The sequence below is a fragment of the Leptodactylus fuscus genome, chromosome 2, assembly GCF_031893055.1.
Source record: "Leptodactylus fuscus isolate aLepFus1 chromosome 2, aLepFus1.hap2, whole genome shotgun sequence".
In the NCBI taxonomy this organism is placed as follows: domain Eukaryota; kingdom Metazoa; phylum Chordata; class Amphibia; order Anura; family Leptodactylidae; genus Leptodactylus; species Leptodactylus fuscus.
In genome coordinates this window covers 189,011,472-189,028,599 of record NC_134266.1, presented here as the reverse complement: position 1 = coordinate 189,028,599, position 17,128 = coordinate 189,011,472, and the positions used below count along the sequence as shown (strand labels likewise).

At 40.0% G+C, this 17,128-nt stretch overlaps 1 protein-coding gene across 2 annotated transcripts in view; it reads left to right on the top strand.

The window, feature by feature from the left end:
• The window catches only part of NALCN (sodium leak channel, non-selective), a 356,507-nt gene that overhangs the window by 35,074 nt on the left and 304,305 nt on the right, over positions 1–17,128 (top strand). The window lies entirely within an intron of this gene.

Genomic DNA, 17,128 nt, shown 5'->3' with positions numbered 1-17,128 from the left:
TCCCTTCTAAGTACCTGGTTGATCCTGCCAAAAAGGAAGCTCTCAGCCCCGTGCGTCTACACAGTCTGACAGCTTCTTCTACACTGCAATACACGTGTAACACGTGTATTGCAGCTACATCTAGTGAAACAGCGATCAGCAGATCAGTGCTTCAATCCCCCATGGGGACAGAAAAAAAAGTTATAAAAAAGTAAAAATAAAATTTTTTAAATGAGTTTAAAATAAATTAGAAATAAAGCCCCCAAAATCCCTTTTTCCCATATAAAACGTTGTATTATGTAAAATAAAGAAAAATAGAAAAAAACATTACATATTTGGTATCACCGCGTCCTTAATAACCTGAGCAATAAAATTAAAACATCAACCCGAATGGCGAACATCATAATATCGTACCATCCCGCAGAATAAAGGCCAGAATTGATGTTTCCTTTTACATCTCACCCAGAAAGAGTTAATGAAATGTAGTCAATAAGTTACAAGCACCCCAAAATGGTGGCATTGAAAAGTACATCTAATACCACAAACACCAAGCCATATATTAGTTTACACCCACAAGTGGGGTACTATGGTGGTCCGGAGAAATTGCATAACAAATTGTGGGATGCGTTTTCTCCTTTAACCCCTTGTGAATGTGCAAATTCTAGGGCTAAACGAAAATATTAGTAAAATAAAATCAAATGTGAAAATTTCACCTCAATTTTGTCTTAATTCCTGTTAAGCACTTATAGGGTTAAAATACTAGTTATATGTTGTTTTGGCTTATTTAAAGGGAGCATTTTTGAAAATGGGGTGATTTATGGGGGGCTTTAATACAAGAGTCTTTCAAAACCCTTCATAACTGGATTAGTCCCTTAAAAATGGGTTTTAGAAATTTCTTAAAAATTTTGAATATTGTTATTTCACTTGTAAACTTTCTAATGTCCATAAAAAATAAAAGGGTGAATAAAGTTTGATGCCGACATAAAGGAGAGATCTGGGACATGAGATTTATGATATAATTTTGGCGGTCTGACTATCTGTATGCAATGCACATCTTTTCAAACTTTATAAAATCGAGCTTGGTCACGAAGTCAAAAAGTGCCATCAGCGGGAAGGGGTTAAACAACATTTTGTTAATATATTATTACCAGAATTGCCTCTCTCCATACTGATCCAACTGCTGGAGAGATTCAAATTGCTTACAATTACTTTCCCTCTCACCCTATATACTGATTTAGTTTTTAACCATATGAATTGCTAAATGTCAAAAATCAAGCTGTTAACGCTGCTAAAATGATATAGTTCAAAATGGACTTCCATTACACTTAAATGTTTTTTACATCAATATAAACAGGATTTTATTTAGTGTTTCTAGAGATTTTTTTTACTGAACTTTATTTTTAAACATCGAAAAAGAGAATACTCTTATTTAGAACAGTGCACTGACACTATAAAATAGGCTTAATAACTATAATGAAATAGTATTCGACAGATTCATTTGCTAGATATTAGATCTAACACTTTTAAAAATGACCTTTCATGTTCTCCTGTACGATGTGACATATTATATGCTGCTGCGAAGTTGACCGTGCGCTGAATTCAACAAACTGTCAATTTTGCAGGTGTATTCATAGTTTCCATAGATATCAGCTACCAATATCACTGCATTGTCAGAGGAGTCAGCCTCAAAGGCCAGTGACATCAATGGACAGCGAGGAATGCCCCCCTCTTTACAGTACAAGTCTATAGCAGTGTACCATCATGGAGCAATCCTCACTGCCCAGCAATGACACTGAACTCTTTAAGAGTACAGTAATATCAGTAGCCAAAACTAACTCTCTAGAGCCAGGGAATGTGCAGTACCTTGCAAAAATATTCACACCCCTTTAACTTTTTCACATTTTGTCACCTTACAACCACAAAATTAAATGTATTTTATTGAGATTTTATGTGATAGACTAAGACAAAGTAGCACATATTTGTAAAGTTGAATGAAAATGATACATGGATTGCAAAATTTTAAGCAAATAAAAATCTGAAAATTATGATATGGAAAAATATTCAGCCCCCTATATCAATACTTTGTCAAGCCACCTTTTACTGCAATTACAGCTGCAAGTCTTTTGGGGTATGTGTTTACCAGCTTTGCGCATCTTGAGACTGAGATTTTTTTTTCCATTCTTTTTTGCAAAATAGATCAAGCTCAAGTGTTCTCCTTGTTGGATCTATTAGTTTAGGTGGACAGCCATGTCTTGATAGGTTTGCAGTTGCAGAAGACTTGTTCTATATTTGGATGATGGATTAAATAGCGCTCTTTGGGATGCTCAAAGCTTGGGATATGTTTAAATAACCTGACCCTGCTTTAAACTTCTCCACAACTTTATCTCTGGCCTGTCTGGTGAGTTCCTTGGTCTACATGATGCTGTTTGTTCACTAGTGTTCTCTAACAAACCACTGAGGCCTTCACAGATCACGTGTATTTATACTGAGACTAAATTACACACAGCTGAATTCTATTAACTAATTAAGTGACTTCTGAAGGCAATTGTGTGCACTGGATTTGATTTAGGAGTATCAGAGTACAGGGGACTGAATACGGGGACTGAATACTTTTGCACGTCACACTTTTTAGATTTTTATTTGATTAAAATTTACAAAAATAAGTATCATTTACATTTCACTTCACAATTACCATATATACTCTAGTATAAGCCGACCCGAATATAAGCCGAGGCCCCTAATTTTACCACAAAAAACTGGGAAAACTTATTGACTCGGGTATAAGCCTCCGGGGGAAATGCAGCAGCTACTGGAAAATTTCTAAAATTAAAATGGTCAGAGTTTTTGGGTGCAGTAGTTGCTGGGGAAGGGAAGGGGGTGTTTTAGTTGTCTGTCTGCCCCTTCCCTGAACTTGAGGACTGGGTATTTTTTCCCCACTTGGAATTCAGCCTGGCTGAATATAGGGTATCTGCAGTGCTCCTATTTACCCCTGCAGATACCCTGTATTCAGTAGCACTTTCAGACACAGGGATACCTAATGTGTATGTGTTTCACAGTAATTTTCTAATTTTATATGTATTCTAGGGAAAGAAGTGATTTAGAACTTTTATTTATTTTATTTTTTTATTATATTTTTTTAATTTTTTTTTTCAAAATTTTATGGGAGGTCTATACATTACTATTGCGGCTGGTCAAATTTTTTTTTTTCTGCTTGACTCGAGTATAAGCCATGGGGGGCTTTTTCAGCGCAAAAACTGTGCTGAAAAACTGGACTTATACTCGAGTATATACGGTAGCTGCTACTTTGTGTTGCTCTGTCACTTAAAATCCTAATAAAATACATTTAAGTTTGTGGTTATAAGGTTACAAAATGTATACAAGTTCAAGGGGTATGAATACTTTGCTAGACACTGTATCTACAAAACTGAAGTGCACTGTCTTTGCAAAGGTGTATGCATGCCACATATTAGAAGACATAAAGGGTTCTCATTTACCTCCTTCCTCATAGCACCTCAAAGCTATATGATAAATTGATAAATTTGAGAGGCACTGTTTTCTTTGCCCTGTTGAGTTTCCTTTTCATCAGTGGTATATAGTGTTATTTTGTAGTTATATTTTGGGCACGGTTCCGTCTAAGCCTGTATACGGAAGTAAGAGACCTGGGTGCTGCTCCTTCTAAGGATAGGTTCACACCTGCGTCTGCCTGGGGATTCCATTCCCCATTCCACTTTAAAAATGCGTAGAGAAAAGTCCTTCAAGCAGCGCATTTCTCTGAATTTACTGCCCTTTTCAGGTGGAAATTGGGCAGAAACCCAGCAGACCCATTATAATCGAAGGGGTCTGCGGGTTTTCAAAGGTAACCGTTTTTTTTAAACAGATTAGGTTTCCATTCCTGAGGTTCCCAAGTGGAAACTCATACGCAGGTGTGAACTTAGAATAACCCTGCAATCCAAATCAGTGATAATTACCGATTTATACCACCAGTTAATTTGCCATGACTAGCTAGGGGACTTTCTGATGATGACATGCATGGGCTCTAGGACAGAGAAGGAATTAATATCTGCAACTATAGTGAACTATGGCAGTGACTGGGTTAACCTGGGATGTCTAAAGCAGTGAAGGAGTTGAATATCAGTATCTCTAATAGTCTAGGGTAGAGAAAGGGCTAACGCTGTATACCTGTTGTCCAGGTATAAATAGGCACTACTGCTTCAATAGTCTTTGTATAAATGAGTAGCACAGGCGATTATAATGACGCTTGTAACATTTTTTCAGGGAGAATTGCCTTTCTGCTGTTATCATACTGTGTTCTTGCACTCCCTCCATCTGCTAAATTTACTTTCACTCTGAAGATCCCTACTTTGCCTTGAATGTACTCCAGGTCACATGACTCAGTTTACTCTTTTGCATAGTAGTCTATAGAGAGGGCAGGAACTGTAGAACATAAGATAAGAATGACAGTAACTAGAAGTTTATATTACAACTAAAGTAGTTATATCACATCAAAACCGCTCTATATATGTCCTGCATGATCCAGGGGCTGTTTCTGGTTGAGAGAGACTGTTAAAGAGCAAATTCTCCTGTACTTACTGTGTGCAGTATATGGCAACTAGTCTCTGCCCACTAGCTCCTAGAGAAGTACAGTTTCAATGGAAATGTTAGGCCAGTCTGTTGCAGTAAAACTACATCTCTCAGCATGCATTTACTTCAGGGTTGGACATGCCATTAGTGCATCCTTTGCAGCTGCACAGGGGCCTAGTAGGTCGGGGGCCCTAGCGCATCAATCGTTTTCTACCACCTATTAGTTTGCGGGTAAGTGCCTAAGCTAATAAACAGTCATAATAGAGGTACATTAATCTGAGAAATTGTAAAACAAGGCGCAAGGGCTCTCAGCTGTCAGTACTTGCCCTTGTATGACTGCCTATCTGGGCATACGAAGGGTCCACAACAGCAGGAGAGGCACTGGTTGCCGACCACTGTTCTTATTCATTTTGAGCTTCTTGTTTTAGTAATTGTCAACTCAATACAGGAATTGTCAAGAGTTATCTGTGAGCTCTTTAATCTCTATAATTTATTGATGTTATATGCAATTTGCCCCCTGTGGAGACATCTGCTGCAAGTAAATGAATGTCCAAGATAAAGCATAAATGTAATGTTTGCTAAACACATAGTTTGACCACCAACTCAATTGTGTCCTGGGTGGAAGACAAGCACACAGTATTTTCTATCCTGGACAGCTGCTTGCCTGTGGCCCTCTACAGCAGCTGGCACAGTGAAAGGGAACAATATGCCCAATTTAAATGATTGCCTCCTGGGAAAACAGAAATATTATGGCACCTCTTAGTATCAAGTAAATTTACTGTAACATTTCATAACATGTCTTATATTGCATCAAGTACATAACAAAGTTACCATACCTCATTCTAGGACACTGCACTGTATAAAATGACTTATAGAAAATGACTGCCTGTTAAAAATTACAGTATAAGAAGCATATACAGATACATGCAATGCATATGGTCTGTCAGCTCTGCAGATAGTCACTTGAGTTGTCCAATATAGCTAACAATATGGAATATGTATGGACACTATATAATCATATTACATGCCACTCCAATGTAAGTAGTCTGCAGTTTTTGTAAAAAGTAGACCTTCAAGTTTTCAAACAAAAAAAACAAATATATTCATGAAAGCAAAATCATTGAAATTGCTCTGTGGCAATGTTGAATACACTGTGTTGCAACTGTGAAGATAACGGAATCCCACATTTGTTTTTATCAATTCTTAATCATAAACACAATAGGAAACAAGCACACATGGTTCCAAGTCTAAGGATAAGTATAGTCATGGCTGTTAGTGTTGGCACCCCTGGCATTTTTACAGAAAAGGAAGTATTTCTCCAAGCAAATTATTCAAATTACACATATTTTGTTATACATATGTCTATTTCCTTTGTGTGTATTGTGTGTATTCCCAATAATTGGGAAAAAAGAAAATTGGACATAATTCCACACAAAACTCTAAAATAGTCTGGATAAAATTGTTGGCACCTTTTCGAAATATATAAATAAAATTTATTATTATTATTATTATTATTATTATTATTATTATTATTATTATTAGATAACTTTCTTTCCAGCATGTGATGCTCATTCAAACTCACCTATGGCAAATAACAGGTGTGGGCAATATATAAATCATATCTGAAACCAGATAAAAAGGGAGAGAAGTTTATTCAATCATCTAAAGGTTACAAGTCCATCTCCAGATATTTTGATGTTCCTTTATCCACGGTTTACAACATAATCAAGAAGTTTACATCCCTTGGCACTGTAACCAATCTCCGTGGACGTGGACAGAAGAGAAAAATTGATGAAAGGTTGCAATTCAGGATAGTCCGGATGGTGAATAAGAAGCCACACTTAAACTCCAAAGAAACTCACGCTGTCCTGCAGGCTCGGGGTTCATAAGAGTCATTTCAATTAAATGAAACACTATGGCAGGAGACAAGAGAGGACCACCCGACTGACACATAGACATACAAAAGCTAGATTACAGTTTGCCAAAATTTATTTGACTAAGCCAAAATCTTTTTTGGAAAACGTCTTGTGGACAGATGAGAACAAGACAGAGCTTTTTGGACAGATGAGAACAAGACAGAGCTTTTTGGTAAAGCACATCATTCTACTGAGAATGTGGCCTACAAAGAAAAGAACACAGTACGAACAGAAAAATATGGTGGAGGTTCAAAGATGTTTTGGGGTTGTTTTACTGCCTCTGGACTGGGTGCCTTGACTGTGTGCAAGGCATCACAAAATCTGAAGTTTATCAAAGGATTTTGGGTCTTAGTGACCCCCAAAATATTTGAAAAAGTACCCAGAAATAGATGGAAACAAAGCACTGGAAAGTTCTCAAGTGGCCAGCAGTGAGTCTGTATTTAAATTTCATTGAACACCCATGGAGAGATATTAAAATTACTGTTAAGAGAAGGCACCCTTCAAATATGAGAGACCTGGAGCAGTTTTCAAAAGGATCGGGATCCAAAATTCCAGTTGAGAGGTGTGAGAAGCTTGTTGTCGTGAACAAAGTCCTTCCAAAGTGGATGGAATTCTGGCTAATCCCATCTACACATTGCAGAAAATAATCCTCAGTGGAAATGCTACGATTTGAAAAACCAGCATCGCAGCATGTCAATTATACCTATGGAAACCCTGGCTTTTTTCATATAGGTATAATGGAAGCAGGAAGTCCTTTCTGTGAAAAGTACTGTGGCAAAAACTGCAATGCATTTTCAATGCAGTTTTTCCTGCAGTGCTTTTCGGCTGTAGCTTGCTACGTGGGGCCTTACCCTATTGCACCACTCTGTTGTGTTATTTTGCTATTTAGCCCTGTAGTACAAGGTGCACTGCTTTCTAATGGATGGTGAGCTTGTTCACCCAGTTGCTTTTTTTTAACGTAGATTGTGAGCATCATATAGGGAGCACAATGTAAAAAAATTTTCCTATCAATATGGCTTTATAGAATATATATATAGAACCCAGGACTCCAGCACTGCAAGGCTGCAGTGCTAACCACTGAGCCACCATGTTGCCCCCCAGTTTTTTCTTTCTGTTGTTGTACGGTTTCTCCAGCTAGTCATATGAGCAGCAGACTGAAGTCACTATTACTATGTAAGGGAGCCTTCACACGGAGTATACGCTCTGCTCATTCTGAACGTAAAACACGTTCAGAATGAGCGTGTAAAAACCAGCTCCCATTGACTTGAATGGGTGCCGGCATACGAGCGCTCCCCATTTAAATCAATGGGAGGCTTTTTTGCCTATTGCTTTCAATGTGATACGCGCGTATCAAGTCAATGGGAGCTGGTTTTTACGTGCTCATTATGAATGTGTTTTACGTTCAGAATGAGTGGAGCGTATACTCCGTGTGAAGGCTCCCTAAGTTTCTGAGAGCCTGGGTATAACACTCTAATAGACTTTTTTAGGAAACAGGTGTGTCTGCCAATCATATGACGGGCTAGAGAACCTGTGCAGTGGCGGTATTACAGAAAGAAGTCATTCATTAGAGAGCAGTATTCCCTGGACTACATGCCTAAAGAAGTAAAGAAAAACCACCAGTCTGCTCCTTTAATCAACTGATCCGTATTCACACAAGGGAAAAAAGAAAACATTCCCATGTATTGAAATCCAGTTGTCCTATTTAACAATACATAAATACAGAAAAGCAGATATGAACGGGGCCTAATCAATATAGTGTCAGATGCAGTTGTCCTTCACTTAACCAGTTTCACTCACTCGATTCTATGACAGTGGGTTTTCATTTCACCTTTCAGTATTTGAGACATGAAGTCCAGTACCCATAAGTTCCAATTTAAAGAGGACCTTTCACCATTTTGCTCGCAGGCAGTTCTATATACTGCCGGAAAGCTGACAGTGCGCTGAGTTCAGCACACTGTCGGCTTTCCCGATGTGGGCCCGATGTGAAGAGCTTACGGTCCGGTACTGTAGCTCTTCTATGGTCAGAAGGGCGTTTCTGACAGTTAGCCAGAGACGTCTTTCTTCACAGCACAGCCAATCGCGCTGTGCTGTGAGAGCTGGGAGGAACTCCCCCCTCCCTCCCTGATAATGCTCGTCTATGGACGAGTACTGCGAGCAGAGGGAGGGGGCGTTCCTCCCGGCTCTCACAGCACAGCGCGATTGGCTGTGCTGTGAAGAAGGACGTCTCTGACTGAGTGTCAGAGACGCTCTTCTGATCATAGAAGAGCTACGGTACCGGACCGTAAGCTCTTCACACCGGGTACAGATCGGGAAAGCCGACAGTGCGCTGAACTCAGCGCACTGTCAGCTTTCCGGCAGTATATAGAACTGCCTATGGGCAAAATGGTGAAAGGTCCTCTTTAACTGCTTAAAGCATTAAAGGGGTTTTCAGTTTTCAGCCAAAAAATATCCCTAAATGTATAAAAAATAAAAAAATAAATAAAAAGGGAGATATAAAAAATAGTAATATGATCTATTTAACAAATGTGCCCCAATTGCCCATTGCGTTCTGTGCTCAACCCAAGAGAGCATTTTGTGTGTCAGCTTGTCATCAGCACTGCATGGGAAGGGGATGGCTGAATGCTCAGTGTCATAAGTAAACCAGCCTTTCTCTGTCTATGCATGTGAAGGGGTCTAGTTTAGTCATTGTGCAGAGAAAATTAGGTGAGGAAGCAACACTACCCCGGTGCTAAGGCCCCTTCATGCTGCGAACTTAAAAGGGGCCAGACTGATCATAAAGTGATGGCATTTGCAAGCAAGTACATGTACCTCTCGTCCATGCCTATGGACATTTAATATTACCCCTAAACTCACTGTATATATTATAAATAATTCAATGAGATCAAATTGTGCTTTAAACAAGTGCAGAAATACAGACCTTTCTAAATAATTCACAAGCTTCCATTCACTACAGCAATGTATTGGTCTTAGTTGATCATATAAACCTGAAGAACTCAGAAAAGCAAAATAACATTTTTTTAGTCCTTAGATGTAACAACATTTTACATAGTCACACACAGAGATGTCTAGTTTTTTTGCTAGAAGGAACTTCTTCTCATTGTACAGTGGGCATTGGGGTACATTGAAGACACCTAGACAACTGCACAACAGGGAATATGGTAAATGGGGTAAGTTAGCCGCAAAGTAGCCACAACTTAGTCATACACATAAGTGTAATAAAACTGAGTGAGTGCAGCTATCTGCCTGCTTACATGCACCTGCTGCCTGTTTACATCCTTGACATGTTGGTCTCAGAGCTATATCCTGTGGATATAGCCATAATTGACCAGATTGGAATACAATTTTAAGGCTATGGTCCCACTTTGCGGAAAGGCAGCTTTTTTTGTTGCAGATTTTGTTGCGTTTTTTTTTTTTTGTTTTTTTTTGAGCCAAAGCCAAGAATGGCTACAAAAGGAATGGAAATATATAGGAAGCTCTTATGCTTCTCCCTTCTGTACAATCCACTCCTGACTTTGGCTCAAAAAAACACAACAAAATCTGCATAAAAAAAGCTGCGTTTTCGTAATCTGGGGCTTTAGCCTAATAAAGGAAAGTGACATAAAGTGGGAGGAAACTATGGAAATGAGTGGCAGCCAACTAGTGATTTACAAGAAGGATTGCACCATTACTCAGTATTCATCCAAACCTCAAAGCATGGTATAGTTATATGTCTAATCTACGCAACAAAACAAACCATTATCTACATCTACTAACTACATTACAGAAAGTCCCACTGTCAAACTGTTTTATCTAAATTTAATCTGTATAGCATTAGAACACAGCTTTCTTATAGTTGAACGTGTATGATTTTTGACTCTTTCACCTTGGACTGGTCAACCTGCAGTCTTAAAGGGATTGTACAGGACTAGCCAACGTGGCTACTTCTTTTTTTCTCAGGAAATGACCTCATGTCTGTAGGTCATATGGCAAAGTTACAATTCATTGCCATTGGAATGAATGAAGATGATCTGCAGCATGTCCATGTAACCAACGGTCGTGATGTAACTTCCTGAAAAGAGGAAAGCAACCATGTTTTCAAAGTCCTGCACAAACCCAAAGTGAACAATGTGTTCTAAGGATCGTAGATCTGATGGATTAAACAATACTTGTTAAAAACTGCCATGAGTTTATTGTATCTACAATATAGGCAGATCTATTAAATGCTTCCTTCTCTAATGTATTTACACAAGAATATCCAATGACCAAAGACATGATTAGTGGTAATTCTCCATTAAATGTCACCTGTTTAACCCAGGAGGAATTGCGGCGCTGCCATCAAAATTCTGAAATCAATAAGTCGCTGGGTCCAGGTGGAATACACCCCTGAGCTTCAGGAAATCATGCATGGTTTCTGTAAGACTAGGGTCTGTTCTATTGGATTGGTGAATAGCAATATTCAAACAGGGGTCTAGAAATGAGCCTGGAAACTATAGGCTGGTAAGTTTTTCTAAGAGATGCTTTCATGGAGTATCTCAATGTAAATAATCTTATAACACCCAATCAGCATGGGTTTATGAGAAATTGGTCCTGTCAAACTAATCTGATCAGCTTCTATAAAGAGGTCAGTTCAAGACTGGACATGGGTCATGCGGTGGACGTGGTGTATCTGGACTTCTGGTTTTGATACTGTACCAAATAAAAGGTTGGTATGCAAAATGAATATTGGGACTGGGGGAAAACATATGCATTTGGGTTCACAATCGGAAACAGAGGGTTGTTAAGGGGAAATACTCTTCCTGCATCACAGTCACCAGTGGGGTGCCTCTACTGTTTAATATCTTTATTAATAACCTGGTAGAGGGTTTACAGAGCAGGGTGTCCATATTTGCAGATGATACTAAACTCTGCATCTAAGGAAACTGGAAACATGGGTGGAGATTGTAAAATACATTTTGGCCGAGCAAATAGAATGTGTGATTATATACTTAATAATAAATTATTGAGTAGGACAAACAATGAATAAGACTTGGGGATTTTGTTTGACTGTAAGCTTACCTTTAGTGACCAGTCCAAGGAGGCTGCTTCCAATGCAAATAAAATTGTAGCATACATCAAAAAAGGTCTACTGTAGATGCTCAAGAACATACCGTACTTTTCGGACTATAAGACGCACTTTTTTCCCCAAAAATTTTTTGGGGAAAGAAGGGTGCGTCTTATAGTCCGAATGTGGCCTGTAATAGAGAGGCGGATGCCGGCGAGGGATAGACGCCGGCACATGTGCCGGGGCCTGAGACATCGCTATGCTCCTCTGCCCTGCATGAAGCCAGCAGCGGGAGGAGTGATGCTATTCCGCTCCTCCGTCCCCCCGCCGCTGGCTTCATGCAGGGCAGAGGAGCGTAGCGATGTCTCAGGCCCCGGCACATGTGCCGGCGTCTATCCCTCGCCGGCATCCGCCTCTCTATTACAGTGGATGCCGGATCTCTATTGGCGGCCCCTTCTCCCCCGGGGCCGGTCCCCACCGGCCCCATACCTGTAAAGTTGCAGGCCGGCTCCTGCGCGGCGATATCGCAGGAGCCGACCTGTTCGGGTGACAGCCGGGAGCCTAATGAAGACTCCCAGGCCTGTCACTGCTATATTAGTATTGCGGCTGGGTCTATGACCAGCCGTAATAGTAATATACAGAATGTCACAGTTGTATTGCCGTCTATGGGACTTGCAATCAAGTGACTGCAGGTTCAAGCCCCCCCGGGGGGAATAAAATAGTTACAAAAAAAAAAAAAACAACTTTAAAAATATATAATAAAACAATGAAATAAGTAAAGGTTCTAAATCACCTCCTCTCCCTAGAATATATATAACAGTAGAAAATCATATGTCAAACACATACACATTAGGTATCCCTGTGTCCGAAAATGCCCGGTCTACTAATAGTTTTCCTGTACGGTGTACGTCAATATCACAAGTGCTAAACCGCAGGGTTTTTTTTTCAATAAAAGGTGATCTAAGCAATAGATATTCCCCAAAATGGTATAACTAAAAAGTACATCTGGCCCCGCAAAAAAAAAAAACACTCTATGCGTCCCCGTACAGCTGCAGGGTCACCTGCAATGTGGCCTTGCAGCTGTTACAAAACTACAACTCCCATATATTAAATATTTTACAATTTTTTTGCTTCAAAATTTTTTTCCCTATTTTCTTCCTCTAAAACCTAGGTGCATCTTATAGTCCAGTGCGTCTTATAGTCCGAAAAATACTGTAGCTATGCCTCTATACAAATTACTGCTACAGCCACACTTTGACTATTGTGTGCAATTTTGGGCTCCAGTATACAAGAAGGTCATCATGGAACTAAGGAGAATGTAGAGAAGGGCAACCAAGATTATTAGGAGATTTAAATACAATGACAGATTACGAAGTGTGGAGCTATTCACGTTAGAAAAAGACATCTTCAGGGAGACGTATTAACAATGTACCAATACATGAAGGGTCAGCACAATTTTTTAATGATCTTTTTACATCTAGGCTGGTAATGGTGACAAGTGGACAGCCTCTATGTCTAGAGGAGATTACATTTCACAAGCAACCTAGACAGAGATTCTTTACTGTAAGAGCAGTGAGACTATACACTCACCGGCTACTTTATTAGGTACACCTGTCCAACTGCTCGTTAACACTTAATTACTAATCAGCCAATCACATGGCGGCAACTCAGTGCATTTAGGCATGTAGACATGGTCAAGACAATCTCCTCCAGTTCAAACCGAGCATCAGTATGGGGAAGAAAGGTGATTTGAGTGCCTTTGAACGTGGCATGGTTGTTGGTGCCAGAAGGGCTGGTCTGAGTATTTCAGAAACTGCTGATCTACTGGGATTTTCACGCACAACCATCTCTAGGGTTTACAGAGAATGGTCCGAAAAAGAAAAAACATCCAGTGAGTGGCAGTTCTGTGGGCGGAAATGCGTTGTTGATGCCAGAGGTCAGAGGAGAATGGCCAGACTGGTTCGAGCTGATAGAAAGGCAACAGTGACTCAAATAGCCACCCGTTACAACCAAGGTAGCCAGAAGAGCATCTCTGAACGCACAGTACGTCGAACTTTGAGGCAGATGGGCTACAGCAGCAGAAGACCACACCGGGTGCCACTCCTTTCAGCTAAGAACAGGAAACTGAGGCTACAATTTGCACAAGCTCATCGAAATTGGACAATTGAAGATTGGAAAAATGTTGCCTGGTCTGATGAGTCTCGATTTCTGCTGCGACATTCGGATGGTAGGGTCAGAATTTGGCGTCAACAACATGAAAGCATGGATCCATCCTGCCTTGTATCAACGGTTCAGGCTGATGGTGGTGGTGTCATGGTGTGGGGAATATTTTCTTGGCACTCTTTGGGCCCCTTGGTACCAATTGAGCATCGTTGCAACGCCAAAGCCTACCTGAGTATTGTTGCTGACCATGTCCATCCTTTTATGACCACAATGTACCCAACATCTGATGGCTACTTTCAGCAGGATAATGCGCCATGTCATAAAGCTGGAATCATCTCAGACTGGTTTCTTGAACATGACAATGAGTTCACTGTACTCCAATGGCCTCCACAGTCACCAGATCTCAATCCAATAGAGCATCTTTGGGATGTGGTGGAACGGGAGATTCGCATCATGGATGTGCAGCCGATAAATCTGCGGCAACTGTGTGATGCCATCATGTCAATATGGACCAAAATCTCTGAGGAATGCTTCCAGCACCATGTTGAATCTATGCCACAAAGAATTGAGGCAGTTCTGAAGGCAAAAGGGGGTCCAACCCCTTACTAGCATGGTGTACCTAATAAAGTGGCCGGTGAGTGTAGAGACCACTGCCACAGGATGTGGTGATAGTGGATTCACTGTGTAACTTCAAAGAGGGCCTGGATGCCTTTCTTGAATGGAAAAACATTAGAGGTTATGGGTTTTAGATTTGTAAGGACAAATTAATCCAGGGTTTTATACTGTTTGCCAAATTTGGAATTTGGAAGAAAAAAAATTTCACTTGACATGCAGTAATTGACTTCAGCCTTATTGTTTTTTTTTTTGTTTTTGTTTTTTCTTCTGGATCAACACTGTACAGATATAAGTTGGAGTTTATGGACTATGTCTTTATCTAACCTCATGTACTGTATAACTCTGTATGCTGCCTATTAAAGGATACAAAGGATTGTAGTTGGTGAAAGTAGTGAAAATTCCTCATTAGAATTATTTTTTTCTTAGTTCTTCAGGGCCCTAATGGAAATCTGTATTGAAACCCTTAGTTTTCCATGTGCTGCTTGCAGTACTACTGACGTTTTAGGTGGCAGAAGGGTCTTTGAGTTCTGTCAGTTGTGGTTGCTACTGTACCTTAGCTGCCAATATTGTTACATCCCTGAGTTTTTTATGACATTGGGTGAGATATTGTAATGAGTAAGAGAATGGACACAGAAATGACAAATTGGTTAGAATTGCAGGGTTCTATATTATAACGTAGAAAAAAAATAAACCACTTTGAAACAGTATGGAAAATGTGACCATAAGTAATGTGGTGGCCACTTACTGCTCATCTTCAGATACCTGGCCAAGACTTGGGTTTTGATTTCCCTGGTTCCTGTAGATTCTTGTGCTTCATGAGTCAGTTGTTGTGACAATGGGACCAGCACCCTGTAGTACAGACCTGGGCAATGTACGGCCTGCAGGCCACATCTGGCTCTCTGACTGCTTCTGTCTGGCCCGCATGCTGAATTGGAAGTTCATTCAAGGACCGGTGATGACGTCATCACAGCCTATCACCAGGATAGGCTAAGACTTGTTAGTGGGCGGAGCACACAGCACAGTGTTTGATGTATCACAGAAACAGCAAGCTGCCGGCAATGGAGGCTGCTGGAAGACAAAGAAGAGAGAAGAGACAGCATGTGTGAGCAAGAGGGGGAACTAGGGGCAGATGTAGGGGGGCAGTTAAACTGAGGGCAGATGGAGAGTGACATTAAACTGGGTCAACTGGAGGAGGATATTGAACCATGGGGGGTAGCTGGAGGGGGACATATCTGGCTCTAGTTGTCCCCAGTTTCATGTCCCCCTCCAGCTGCCCCAGTTTAATGTCCCCTCTAGTTTCTGTTACTTTAAACAGGGGCACAAGGAGAGAGACTTAATACTGTGGGGCATTTGGAAGGGAACATTATAATTTGGGGACATATAATGTACTGTAGGAGGATTATACTTTGTGGGGGCACTTGGAAAAATGATTGAGAATGGGCGGAGTCAGCGTAGAAGTGGGTGGAGCTAAATTTGCCATGGCATGCATAGCCCTCTAGAGCTGTTTCAATTTTCTCATGAGGCCCCATGGGAAAATCAATTGCCCACCCCTGCTCTAGTATGACAGAGGTTGGCTATCCACCTTATTGTATTCCACTTGGGTGTCTGGGTCAAACTTAAGATTTAGAACACTAATTCTTAAAAGTTCTATTCTATTTTTTGATGATTTTTGCCATGTCACTATGAAGCTATACAGTATTCAATTAAGTAAAAGTAGTTACACTGTCACATACAGTATATAAGGTAGTGAGTGTTATTGGATTCATATGACCATTATTGAGGACATCTTAATACAAAAATATAAAAACCTGGGGCCACACAGTGGCTCAGTGGTTAGCACTACAGCCTTGCAGCGCTGGAGTCCTGGTGTTCAAATCCCACCAAGGGATAAAAAAAAACATCTGCAAGGAGTTTGTATGTTCTCCCTGTGTTTGCATGGATTTCCATCCCATATTACAAAAAAAAAAAAAAAAAAAGACATACTGATAGGGAAAAATGTAGATTGTGAGCTCTATGTGGGGGCTCGCAATCTACATTAAAAAAAGAAAAAAAAAAAAATATATATATATATATATATATATATATATAAAAACCTCCAGCATGCCAAAGAAGTTGAATAAAATGTAACTTTTACTGAATCAACATACGGGCAGCCGTATTATATATGCATCTACTCCGTGTCGATTTTGGGTTGAGCAATTTTGTTTATTCTTTGCAAATTATTGAGGACATCCCAACAAAATTCCACTTTAAGGGTGCATTCACACAGAGTAACGTGCCGCCTGACCTGGCATGTATACGCCATGTGAGATTTTGAGCACCGTATACACTCCCATTGATTTCAATGGGAGTTAGTCTCGTATACGCTGCGTTATTTTGCGGCCGCATATACGCGGCCGCGTATACGATCCAGGCTCCCATTGAAATCAATGGGAGTGTATACGGTGCTCAAAATCTCACACCGCGTATACGTGCCAGGTCACGCAGCACGTTACTCCGTGTGAATGCACCCTAACCCCTTAAAGTCCAGTCTGTTTTGGGCTTTATGGGCTGAAACATTTTCTCTATTTTTTTTTATTTTCTTTTTAACTTCGCATTGCAAGAGACATAACGTGTGTGTGTGTGTATATATATATATATATATATATATATATATATATATATATATATATTGTATATATAATTTATTTTAATGTTTATGGTTAGTGGAATTGAAAGAGTTCACTATATGTTTCGATACAGAGTAAGAGTGACAGATTTAAAATGGTATGAAGCTTTTATCTTAGACTATTTAGCATTCCTCTCCAATGCTGTAGTCAAAGCAAAAATACTAAACTGACTTTCTCTGGCTAGT